Source organism: Chiloscyllium plagiosum, unplaced genomic scaffold (genome assembly GCF_037043375.1).
Source record: "Chiloscyllium plagiosum isolate Xiang-an unplaced genomic scaffold, Cpla_swu_hap1 HiC_scaffold_41, whole genome shotgun sequence".
In the NCBI taxonomy this organism is placed as follows: Eukaryota; Metazoa; Chordata; class Chondrichthyes; order Orectolobiformes; family Hemiscylliidae; genus Chiloscyllium; species Chiloscyllium plagiosum.
Window position 1 is genome coordinate 6,783,254 of NW_028270179.1, and position 12,335 is coordinate 6,795,588.

Here is a 12,335-nt window from a genome sequence, read left to right on the forward strand (position 1 = left end):
TTTGGTTCTGATCAACTCAGCTCTTGGGTCTTTTGAATTATCTTGTCCTGAATCGATTATCGCAGTGTCACAATGCTGAACAGCACCACGCAAGAGGAGCAAAAAATAAATAATTCGGCAAGCACAAATTCACCACACAATGTGTAAGCATGCATCTGTGCATGTGTGTGTGGGGGTGGGGGGAGGGAGGGCTGCGTGAGGTTAATAGTGTCTTTGGGAGACTGTGTGTATCTGTGTGAGTGTAAGTGCAATTGTCCATCAGAGTGTGTGTGTGAGTATAGGAGTGCACGTGTGAGTGTCTGAGAGAGATTTCTTTGTGGGAGAGACGCTCTGCATCAGTGTATGGGAATGTAAGATTGTGGGTGTGTCTGTAGGAATATGTGTGTGTTGTGTGTGTGTGTGTCAGTGTTCGTCTGAAATGAACATAAGATCTCGATTGAGGCCATCCCCATTGGTACAGAACTTGGCTATCAGCCTCTGTTCGGCCATTTTGCATTGTTGCCTGTCCTAAAGTCCGTCTTGGAGGACGGTCACACGAACATCTCAGGTCGAATGTCCTGGACCACTGAAATGTTCTCCGACTAGGAGGGAACACTCATGTTTATTGATTGTTGTGCAGTGCCCATTCATCTGTTGCCATAGCCTCTGCTCGGTACCTCTAATGTACCATGCCTCAGAAGATTCTCGCCTGACGTGTGTGAGAGACGTAACGTTGGCTGAATCACATGAGTTCGTAAATCTACCTGTAGTTCCAGTAATATCACGCTTTAAACATTTGCTGTAAATTTTGTGTCTTATGCTCTTATACAGAAAGCTAGTGTTTCCAACTATTATGTTGGATATTAACACTGGTATTATGTGTTTTTTAGCATTTATTCAGTTTTTTCTGCATATGCATCTCCCTCTTTTGCAATTCCTCCACTCTCCTCTCGTCCAATCCTCAATATCTCTCTTTCTCTATCAACTGCCTTCGTTGACTTAACCAGTTACGTCCCTCCATCCTCTCTCTGCTTCTCAATTTTCCTCTCATGCTTTTGCGTGTCTGAGTGTATATTCGTCTTTGAAACCGTATGCGTGCGCATGTCTGCATTCTTTCCCCACAAGTACTCATAACGTTTCACAATATGCGATGGAATAAACTCATGACATTGGACACATAATGCTCGAGAGCTTATGCATTGATTCCGTAAACAAGCAGCAAGCTATTAGCTCATATTCAACACCTGCTCATCCTTTGCAATTTCACTGAAGGGTGACAGACAGGATGGTGACTGGCGACAGGAGAGTTTCACTTCAGAGACTATGTTGGAAAACCAGCAATGACTTTACATGCGAAACTTTGGCTGAAAACTGGCAAGGACCTTCTGTATCACAGAAACGCCAGGAAATGACCATCTCCAGTAAAAGACTCACCCAACACCGCCCTTTGAAATAATATGGTGTTGCCAACACTGAACGCCATCTTAGCCAACTATCAATATGTTGGCCATTACCATTCATATGGAATTAGCGCTGGCTCCTTGGCATTCAATCACATTCTTATCTCTGTATCAACAAATTCGAGGTTACCTTTGAGAGAATCTAACCATCAGTCCTTGGTGCTAATGATCATCTCAAATCCTTAATCATTAATATTCTGGAAATGGCTATTGGGATAGAATCTAACTAGCCACGCACCCCACACATTGGTCAATAGCATTGACATCATTGAATGCCCTGACAGCTAACATCAAAGGATTTGCCATTGACAAGAAACTGAACAGGATTCACCAAATGCATACAATGCTTCGAAGGGCGCGTCAGTGGCTGAGAGCTCTGCAGTGTGTGACTTACCTGACCTCCTCCAAAACCTGGGAGAAAGTGAAAACGGAAGATGCTGAAGATGAAAGTCGAGAGTGTGGAGCTGGAAAAGCACAGCCAGTCACGCAGCATCAGAAGACCAGGAGAATCGACGTGTCGAACATAGGTTTTTCATGAGCCATCATCAAATATGCACAAGTCAGAAATGCGACTGAATACTCGTCAATAGCCTGGATTGGTGCAGCTACATTAAAACTCAAGAACCTCCACACCATTCAAGATACAATTGATTACCTGATGGACACTACAACTACAAGTCTCATTGAAACCGGGCCTCTTGATCAAAGACAAACTTAAAGGGAAATTGGTATGCAAGAAAGAAACTATACATCTTTGGCACCAGCTATGTAGGTAAAACAGACGGGATGCTTTGTGTCCGCATTCACATGTATCCACCGCTTTATGTATACTATTCTCAAAAAAGGTGCCGTCCAGAAATTCTGTTAATATGCTTCGAAAGCCTCTTCCGACGAATATGTACAAGGAAACGGACAGGAGATACATGGGAACACTACCACCTGGAAGTTCCCTTCCAAGCTACTTACTGCGCTGATTTGGAAATATTGTAACATCCATTCAGTGTCACTGGGTCAAAACCCTGGAATTCCCTCTGTATCTGCACTATAGATCTATTGATTGATTTAAAAAAAAAACAGTTCACTCTCACCTTCTCAATGGGCAATCAACCATGGGACAACGGAACTGATGAATCATCTTGTAAAACTGCAGGAGAGCACAGAATACAGAACGAAAGATATAATGAAATTTAAGAGAGGAAAGGTGGGGAAGGAGGTATAAGAAGACTGGGAGAGAGGTTTAATGAAAGTGCTGTAATCATAGATAGAGACAGAGTTAGCGACAGGCACGGAGAGAAAGAGAGGCAAAACAGATGATGAAGAATGAATGGGGTGATCAGAAGAAGCAGAAAACTGAGACCAGGGAAACTAAGGTTGAAAGGGAAATATTCCCCCTGTTTCTTGAGATAACAACGAATTACTGGTGAGTTGTTATACTGTATGAACAGTAGAACAGGTGGATGTACTGTAAAATCCCACAATCAACAATATGTTCATTGTGGAGTAATCTCTTTCACTGATGCCGTTCAGTGCCTACATGTTGCACATCATCTGAAAGAAACGCGGAAAGTTGTCAAAAGCACTACATGTACTCTGGTTGATGAAACTTGAGTGTCTGTAGTGAAGGTTGCCTCATTTGTCGAAGCTTGACAGCCAGACTCTGCAAGTGGCATGTGATGGCACACTCTCTTCGTATATCATTCATCCATACAATAGCAAAAAAAAAACGAAGTGAAGGTTTGAATTCAATTTTGAAAGTCATAAAATTCAGGGAGATTAGCTGGGACACACAAAGATTATGCAACGCCACATTGGGCTAATGGATGTGAATGGAAGCGATCTTTCAAATCCGGATGAACGGCACACGCAGGGGAACCTTGTCTCAGAGTCCAGACCCGACTGAAAAAGTGAATGATGGCTGTTGTTGAGGAGCCATAACTTTGACTGGTCATCAACAATAGGGACGAAAAACCACTCGGAAACATTTGGAGCTGTGTGTGCTTTGGGACACAGCTGAATGGTTAAGGTTAACAAACATTCGTCTTGCTCTCATGCAGCATCCTTGAGCCCTCTCCCCTCTGTCTGGGAGGGTTGAATTGAGCGGAATCCATCGAATCTGGTTCCCGGTCATCACAGGTTTTGGAATGAAGAGCGATTCCCCTTCTTATGAGTTAATTTCCTCATACACAACCACATTCCTCCAAAGGGGCTTGATCTACCCTTTCTTGGCAACAAAAAATTGTGAACATCAGGATAACGCAATTGAAATCAGATTCTGAACGTCTATATTCCATGATGCAGTTTGGGAACACAAAGGAGATCTTAATGTGGAGAAACGGAAAGAGCTTGACCAGTGATTAAAAGATACGTCCATGAAGTATTATTATCAGGTCTGTCTAAAAAAAAGGGAATTGACTCTGTTCACAGATGGTATTCCGAAGATTTTAACCCAGGCAGCTGAAGACACTCCCAACAATGCGGGCACTGTTATCTCTTGGAATACATCACAAATAGAGGGAAATGGGTATCCGGAATTGTTTTATTTGGGGGCGCAGCGGGGTTGGTGGAGATTGCAAAGGTCTGAAAAGGCAAGTCAAAGTGGGATTTGAAAACCTTTCCTTGTTCAACATTTGAATGAGACAACTTAGGGCAGCTCCTTGGCCGATACCATTTAACAACGGATATCTTCGAAAACTACATTGAGCACTTCATCGTAAAGACTCCAAAGTGAGGTAACAACTTTCCACTTCGAACGGAGTGGAGTGCGTTCAGCTGCAATCTGATTGAATTAAGTTCTGCAAATCAATCAAAACTAAATAGCAAAACAGTCCATCCCTCACCTGCAGTTAGATTTCACAGAGATGCACGAACCAGAAATAAAAATCTTTGTCTCGATAGGCTGGACAAGCACAAGGTCGATTCGCAGCAAAAGCAATGTTCTCCACTTCCTCCATCGAGTCCCTCAGAGACACAGTGAGATGGACAAACACGTTGGAACAAGATGAGTGCATGATACCTTACTGGATGTGATAGTATCCCTCTGTATCTACGGGGACTTTTGAAGGAAGAGGTGGAGACTATCGAACACACCCACGTTCACATTAACTATGGCTCATTGCATGTCTTCGTGCTGATTCAAAAATCCTGGTTAAACCATTCAGTTCACTCTTGGGGTCATTAAAGTATTCAGTTCAACAGTATTGCGAGCATTGATGTAAACAGTCTAATTTAGTTCTGTTGGATGTAGTCATTTTATTAAGAATTCGTTTAGGAGCATTCATTTCTCCTTGAAAGTTGTTCGAGTTTGCGAACTGCTTGTTCATGGGGTGGTGGAAACTCTGTGCATTTTAGGTCATTCAAAGTTGAGATGGATCCAGTTCTGTTCTGTTAAAGTCTCAATAATGACGGGCTGCAGACAGGGAAGTGGAGCTCAGATCTCAGTTCTGATATTGCTGAACGACGGACGAGATTCGGCGTATCAAACAGTTTCACCTTTGTCCGCTGCTGTGATTAACTAGGACTGTAACTATTGCTGTGAATGTAGCATAAGTCTTATACCTTCCTCTGAATAAATCGTGTTTAAAAATTAATATTAGATCACGGTACTGCCTCTCAAAGACTCATAGGTTCCAACAGCATGGAGACAGACGCTTCATGGCAAACTAGTCCTTGCTGAACAAAATGTCCATCAACGCCAAATCCTTTCATCTGCACTTGACCCAAAATCCCTCCAAACCTGTCCTATCCAAGTAATTTTCCAAATGCCTTTTAAATGTTGGTACAGTACCCACCTGCACCATCTCTGTTGGTAGCTCCTTCCTATGCGTACCTCCCTTTGTGCAACCAAGTTGCACTTCAGGTTCCATTTTATTGTTTGCTACTCAAACTAAAACTGATGCTCTCTAGTCCTCGATTCCCCTGGGTAAAAGCACAGGTTCATTTGCCCTGTCCGTGCCTTTTGTGACATTATAAATTTCTATAAGATCCCCTCTCAATCTCCTAAGTGCTGAAGAAATAAAAAAAAACATCTGAGATTGTCCCTATATCTCTTCCGAAAACTCAGACACTTGAGACCTGGCAACATGATTGTAATTCTTTTCTGTACTATTTCCAGTCTAATAACATCCTTCCCACAGCAGGCTGACCAAGACTGGGGTTTGACATGTAAATATATTGCATGTCCCGTTGTAAAGAGAAGCTGGCTGGAGACCGGCAACTGGAGTAAAGCGTCAGAGAAATTGCAGATGCACGTCAGAATGAACCGAAGAAGAGGAGACAAACATTGAATCGATTTTGGAACAGACATGTTTTACGGAGCAAGACTGGACAGAAACTGTAGATGTGCCGGAGAGTACCTGTTTGTGTATTTTAGGAAGAAGGCCGACACCGTTTTTGCAGGGTTGGGAGACTATGAGCGTGGAGGCAGTGGACAGGAGATCACAGGATGAAATAAAGTTAGTGACCATTGTGGAAACTATGTTCTGATCATCCACGGTTGAGTCATGGTCCCCGTGGGGAAGGCAGAAACTATCCAAAAACTTGTGCTGAGTAGCTGTAATGTTTGTTCATTCGGCCAGACAACAGCAGCACAATCCTTCGTGACATTCTTAACAACAATGTCAGGGTTGGATCTGGGAGCAAAGAGTGCAGCCAGTGCAGAGGGATTTAGGCTGAAATGCAGAAGTGGGAACAGAGAAATTGAGGCGACCAATGTTATGTAGAAGATCGCAACAAACAGGTCATTTTCAAAGGAAGTATTCCAGGTGCAGGCCGACGATTGCAAGTCGGTCAAATAGTTTGTGGGATAGGGAGAGGATTGATTGGCATACAGGTGTCCCGGTCCATCAGGATCCATTGCAGTAAAACATTTTCGATGATGCTCCTCCATCGACAAGGTCATGTTGCCCTAGTTTTTTTTTTTCCCCAGAGGGACTTGTTACACATGTTCGAAGTTATCTCTGTTTAAAGGGTTTAGGGCAAATTTGTTTATTGCTAACATACTTCCTCAGACGAGAGGCATTCAAGTTGAATGAAATATATTTGCCCAATGAAAGCGGAGTAGACAGTTCTCCAAGCTCAACTGTCCTGTGGTTTGTTTGTTTTTTACCGATAGGGGCAGGCCGATGCTGATCCTCCCTCTCTTCAAACTTCACTCATGTAAAACCTGTCTTTCATGTTTTCCTTTGTTTTGCAAATGCGTGTTTATGGGGATTGTTTCAGGTATTTGGAACTGCTTCATTTAGTTGCGATTATCTGTTTCCTTTACTGATTGTTTAAGGTATTCTGCATTCTGTACTCTTTTATTTGTCGAAAGTTCGATAATCTTGCAAATAAGTTCTTTCTTGTTTTAACTTAAGCGGTTGGGCCAACGACATCACTCGAAAATCCACAGGGTCGAGGCTACATTTTTGAAATGTTTTGAGGGCACCTGGCCTTGTCCATAACTCACTGATGACTATATAGGTGAACACATACAATTCGCAGACAGCCACTGTATCATGCGAATAATGGAGGTGAGCCATACAGGAAGATGCAGAAGAGATGCAAACATGTCAGCATTGGAAGAACGGCTGTGAAACAGCTGTTGGACGCATAAGACTGGTAAACAAACAGAATCACTACGCTCTTTTTAATTGTTTCTCATAAGTGAAAGTATTAAGTGCCTGGCTAATATTTAAAGATATGTGATTAGTTCACAAACATTTCGTTCTTGTATTTGATGGACATTTTATTAACATAACTTGTTGTCTTGTGCAATAAAATACATGACTGAGAGCAAATATTGCATACCATTCGGGAAAGAATTGTGCAATCAACCAGTTCAGCGATAGATAAGGTAGGTGGTGTTTGCTGTGTGAGATAATATACATCTTTTCACAGTGACTATATTAACAGAAACGTCTCACAGTAGCATGTTTCTGTGAATGAAATCCCATGACCATCGATTTGATTCTCCCTCGAAACTTATCCGACCAGACAGGCTGTGAACTAGCATCCAATTTAGCGTGGGCAGCTCTTGCAATGAATTCACTTAATGCAGTCGTGAATCCTTCCGTGGAACAGACTGCCCTGCACGAAATGTGGTGCAGATTCAGAAAGCAGAGATATCATCGAAAAATCACAGGTTGTGAAAGTATTGTAAAGCAATCTGGAACAACTGCTAATTCTACGCATTTCGTTTGGGAAGCTGCAATGAATAGGCAAAGTCATAACTGAGACTGGGAGGCTGTGATTATAAAAAAATGAAATCAAAACATCAAAATACATTTACTTACGTATGAAAGCTGATTACAAACTTTTGGCCCTGAGCAACTATCTGTGCCAGTGAGTCACCCAATATCTCAAAAACTGACTTGTCAGTTTATTGGCATGGAAAAAACACAAAAGGTTTGATGAAGACATATGCAAATGTTCCTGATGCACACGAGAAGTTGATACATTCGTATAATGAGTCAAGTGACCAATTTCTTTCCTGCCAACGTTTCATAACAATGAATTTATAGAAATCGGCCACCGGTGTATTATTCACTGGTGGTTTTCCTTTCTGTCTCACAGAGAACTTGGGCACAATTTGGATTCTTCCACGAAGAAATTATGGTCTTTCCCAGTGTATCACTGTGTACTTGCTAGCCATGGCAAAAAAAGATCTACTGGTCATGATCAACAATATTACACTTCATCACATCTGCAGTTACCACTTTCCTTTGTCATTCCTGTCCCATACTCCTGTTTGCAGAATCATTATGGACATGTTCGCTGTCACTCCCGATTTATCTCTTTGGTGCATTGTTTCTTACACGTTTGACCGATTTGTCGCGATCTGCTGCCAGACATTTCAAGCAAGGTATTGCACAACAAGAACTGCAGTCATTCTGGTAATTACTATAATGGTAGTGATCGTACTGAAGGAAATACCAGTTTTGTTTGCTTATGAACCTGAGAAAATTATTAACAACGTGCAGTGGGGCTGCCGTTCCCGGGCAGCATCTTTATCCTCTTCTGCAGGTTTAGGTTATGTCTGGTTTTTCAGCGCCTGTGTCATTTGCATTCCCTTCGCTCTGATTGCTTTATGTAATTCATTAACCGTCAAACGTATTGTACTGGAGAATCGAAGCCGCACTGAACTTCAGAACTCCAAGATTGGGAATCAGAGTGACTCGGAAATGGAGAACCGCAGGAAGTCCATCATTTTATTATTCTCAATATCAGTTAGTTTTCTCTTGCTCTGGCTGACAAATGCCGTGACGTTAGGTCTTACCAAAATAACAAGCACCGTTTATTATCGAGGCAAGTCCACGAACCCAGAATTTATCGCCAGTGAAGTGGGAGGTATCTTGAAGTATTTTAGTTGCTTTCTAAACCCTTGTATTTATGCAGCGACTCAGAGCAAATTCAGAACAGAATTGAAAACTATGGCAAAATTTCCCTGGGTATTAATTCGGAGATATGCTCGACAGCTGTTCATAAAATGAATTCTGTCGTAAAATTGTTTAGCCAACAATGTTTTACTTTTACCTCGTTCTCCACCTGAAAACATCCTTTTTTCTGGTAAAAATGAAACCCGACTCTTTTCTCCATTCACATATATTGGCCTTATCAGAGCAACTTTGCTGTGGATATTGTTTTCTGTTTTCCCAATTACTCATTGAGTAAAGACAACCTCGTTCTTTAAAAAAGAATTCAAAAACCGAAGATAACCTGATGTTTGTGATTTTGATAATCCATATGAAAAACAGAGGATTCCATTGCAGCCACTGAACTCGACAACGTCTATATGATGCCATTTAATCATAAACTACAGTATGGTATATCCACATGTCTTGACAATTCTCTCAGGCACGAGACCAGAATATTGCACGATATGGTGACATTATGCGAGAGAGCGTACCAAAGGGAAATATGACAGGACTCTTTTCACACCACGAAAGTTCTGTAGAGGAAACAATCCACACACAGCCCATCGGTGTTCCACGTCACTTCTTCGGTCTTGGATGTTTCTTTCAATTGGAGTATCGTGTTCAAACAAACTGCAATCTCTCGCAAATTGTGATTTGTGCATCGGCATCTTCAGTAACATTATGAAAATATAAAATAATGGACAAAGTCAACACCTCTAGCACATTAGGGAGGAGAAAAAACAGCCTCACCATTTTATAAAAGTGACTCTTTTTCAGAATTGTTGAGTAATTTATTGCGTTTAATCTGTGTAAGTTGTGAAGTAAATGATATCATAATGTACTAAATGAGTCTTTTTGCATCGCGGTATTAAAATGTCCATTTGATGTCAGTTAACTACAACTCAAAAGAAACATCACAAACAATTCAGACAAAATAAAATTGATATTAATTATCTTTAGTAATTTAGTGTTCAAGTCACTAAATAGTTCCTGTTGAATAGGTAGAGAGATAATTAAATGGTGTTTTGAAGACAATTACGTTTCTTCAGTGGTGTTCTCTTCCATTCTGTGAGAAAACAAATGTCGATTTCTTCCTCTGAGGCGCTTGAATTGATAACTGAAAAAAATACATGCAGCTTTGAAAGTTTTACAATGTGATCCTCGGTCATCTTGTCTTTATCTGCCAGGAACATATAGACAGAGAATTGGTGACAATGAAAATGACATGGAGGCTGAGTATGACCAACAAACGCACAGAAACCAGCCATCCTAATACCATAAACTACTTTCTGCATGAAAATCAGAAATCAGGTCAGTGTTTATTTAATGAACACTTGCCTAAAATATAAAATTTAAGTGTTGATGAGGAGCCACGACAACCCCAATTCTCAATAGGAAAACCGCATTACTTCAATACTTCACTGTCCAGGCAGAGAGCGACCCAGAAGTTGTTTTAAAGATTTTGTGTAGAATCTATCTGCAACGATGGATTTGAGACGGTGTTGAATATTAACATGCTTCCTGAAATTTGTAGAAAGATTTGGAACAGTGAAAAGTGATCAATTCTCTTCTCTCCTTAGTCACTGGATAATAATGGATGTACAACTGAACTAAACAAAGTTCTTAAAGAGATACAGAGAAACAGCACATTTAGCCCAACTTTAGGATACAATGCCATTTAGACTGCGAAATACTGCACCACTAAAAATCTCGCACGTGATGTGAAACGAAGGACAACGAATATAGGTTCGGACTGATATATATAAACGTTGATTAAAAGTAGGCATTTGAAGTCTGCAAATGTCTTCCTTGAAACAATTCAGCCAATCCCATTACACACAAGTTTCAGAAGAAATCATAAAAGGAAATTAGATTCTCTGTCTGCTCGAGAACTTGTTAGCCAAATTGTCGGAGAGTAGTTAAGAGTGAATCACCCTGCTCTGGGTCTCGAGTCATATGTAGACCAGACAAAATATGAAGTCCGTTTACACAAAGGATATCACAGACCAACGGTATTTGTTTCAACAGTGGTCCTTAATTCAAAGAACAAAGAACAAAGAAAAATTACACCTCAGGAACAGGGCCTTCAGCGCTCCAAGCCTGAGCCGATCCAAGTCTCCTGTCTAAATCTGTCGCCCAATTCCTAAGCATATGTATCCCTCTCCTCCCCACCTACTCCTGCATCTGTCCAAATGCATCTTAAAAGAATCGACCGTGCATGCCTCTACCACCTCTGCTGGCAACGTGTTCCAGGCACCCACCACCCTCTGTGTGAAGTACTTGCCGCGTGTATCCCCCTTAAACTTTTCAAATCTCACCTTGAAAGCGTGACCTCTCGTTATTGAATCCTTCATCCTGGGAAAAAGCTTATCTCTATCCACCCTATCTATACCCTTCATGATTTTAAAGACCTCAGTCAGGTTCCCCTCAATATCCTTTTTTCTCATGAAAACAAATTAAACCAACTCAACCTCTCTGCATAGCTAGCACCCTCCATGCCAGGCAACATCCTCGTAAACCTTCTCTGCACCCTCTCCAAAGCATCGACATCATTTTGGTAATGTGGCGACCAGAACTGTACACAGTATTCTAAACGCGGCCAAACCAACGTCGAGTACAATTTTAACATGACCTGCCAGCTCTTATACTCATTTCGGCGTCTGATGAAGACAAGCATATCATATGCTTTCTTGACCACTCTATCCACCTGTACAGCAACCTTCAATCTGAACTCCCAGATCTATCTGGTCATCAAACTTTCCCAAGGCTCTTCCGTTCACTGTAAAATTCGCTCCAGAATTAGACTTCCCAAAATGCATCACCTCACATTTGCCTGGATTGAACACTATCTGCCACTTCTCCGCCCTCCTCCCACACCCCACACCCCCCACTCAAACCGCAGCACCCGACTTTCCGCTTTCGTCTCATTGAGTTCCAATTCCCTCATCAGAAGTATGTTGAAGAAAGGTGACTGTACATAAAACGTTAATATCTCTCCACACATGCTGTAAAATCTGTGGAATTTCTGTCGCATTCTGTAGCGCAGAGAATGATCCGACTGTGTTGCAGTGAGATCATCCATCCTTGTGTTGATCTTACACTCATGCAAAATGAGTTCCATGTCTTTCCTGTTCAGGTCATGAAAGCGGGTCTGAGCCACGCAGATCAGAAGCACATCAGTTGCGTTCACAAAGACAGTCAGTGAGGATAGACCGAGGCAAGAAAATTCCTCCAGGCAGCACGTTACTAAGAAATGTCTCATCTGCAATAAGATCATTTAGGGAATTTATTCGGAATAAAGGGCGCGAACAATACTCTGGCAATTGCAAACAGACGTTAACTGTGTAAATACCCCTCTTTCCCCATGTGGTGCGCAGCGAGAGTTTAGACCTGTGTAGTCTGAATTGCATTTATCTCTTTTTCGCACTCTCAGGGCTCATGTAGTTACCAGGATTTGTTTCCTTTAAGTTTCTGTTTTGTCATTCGTTGTGTTAGCTGACAG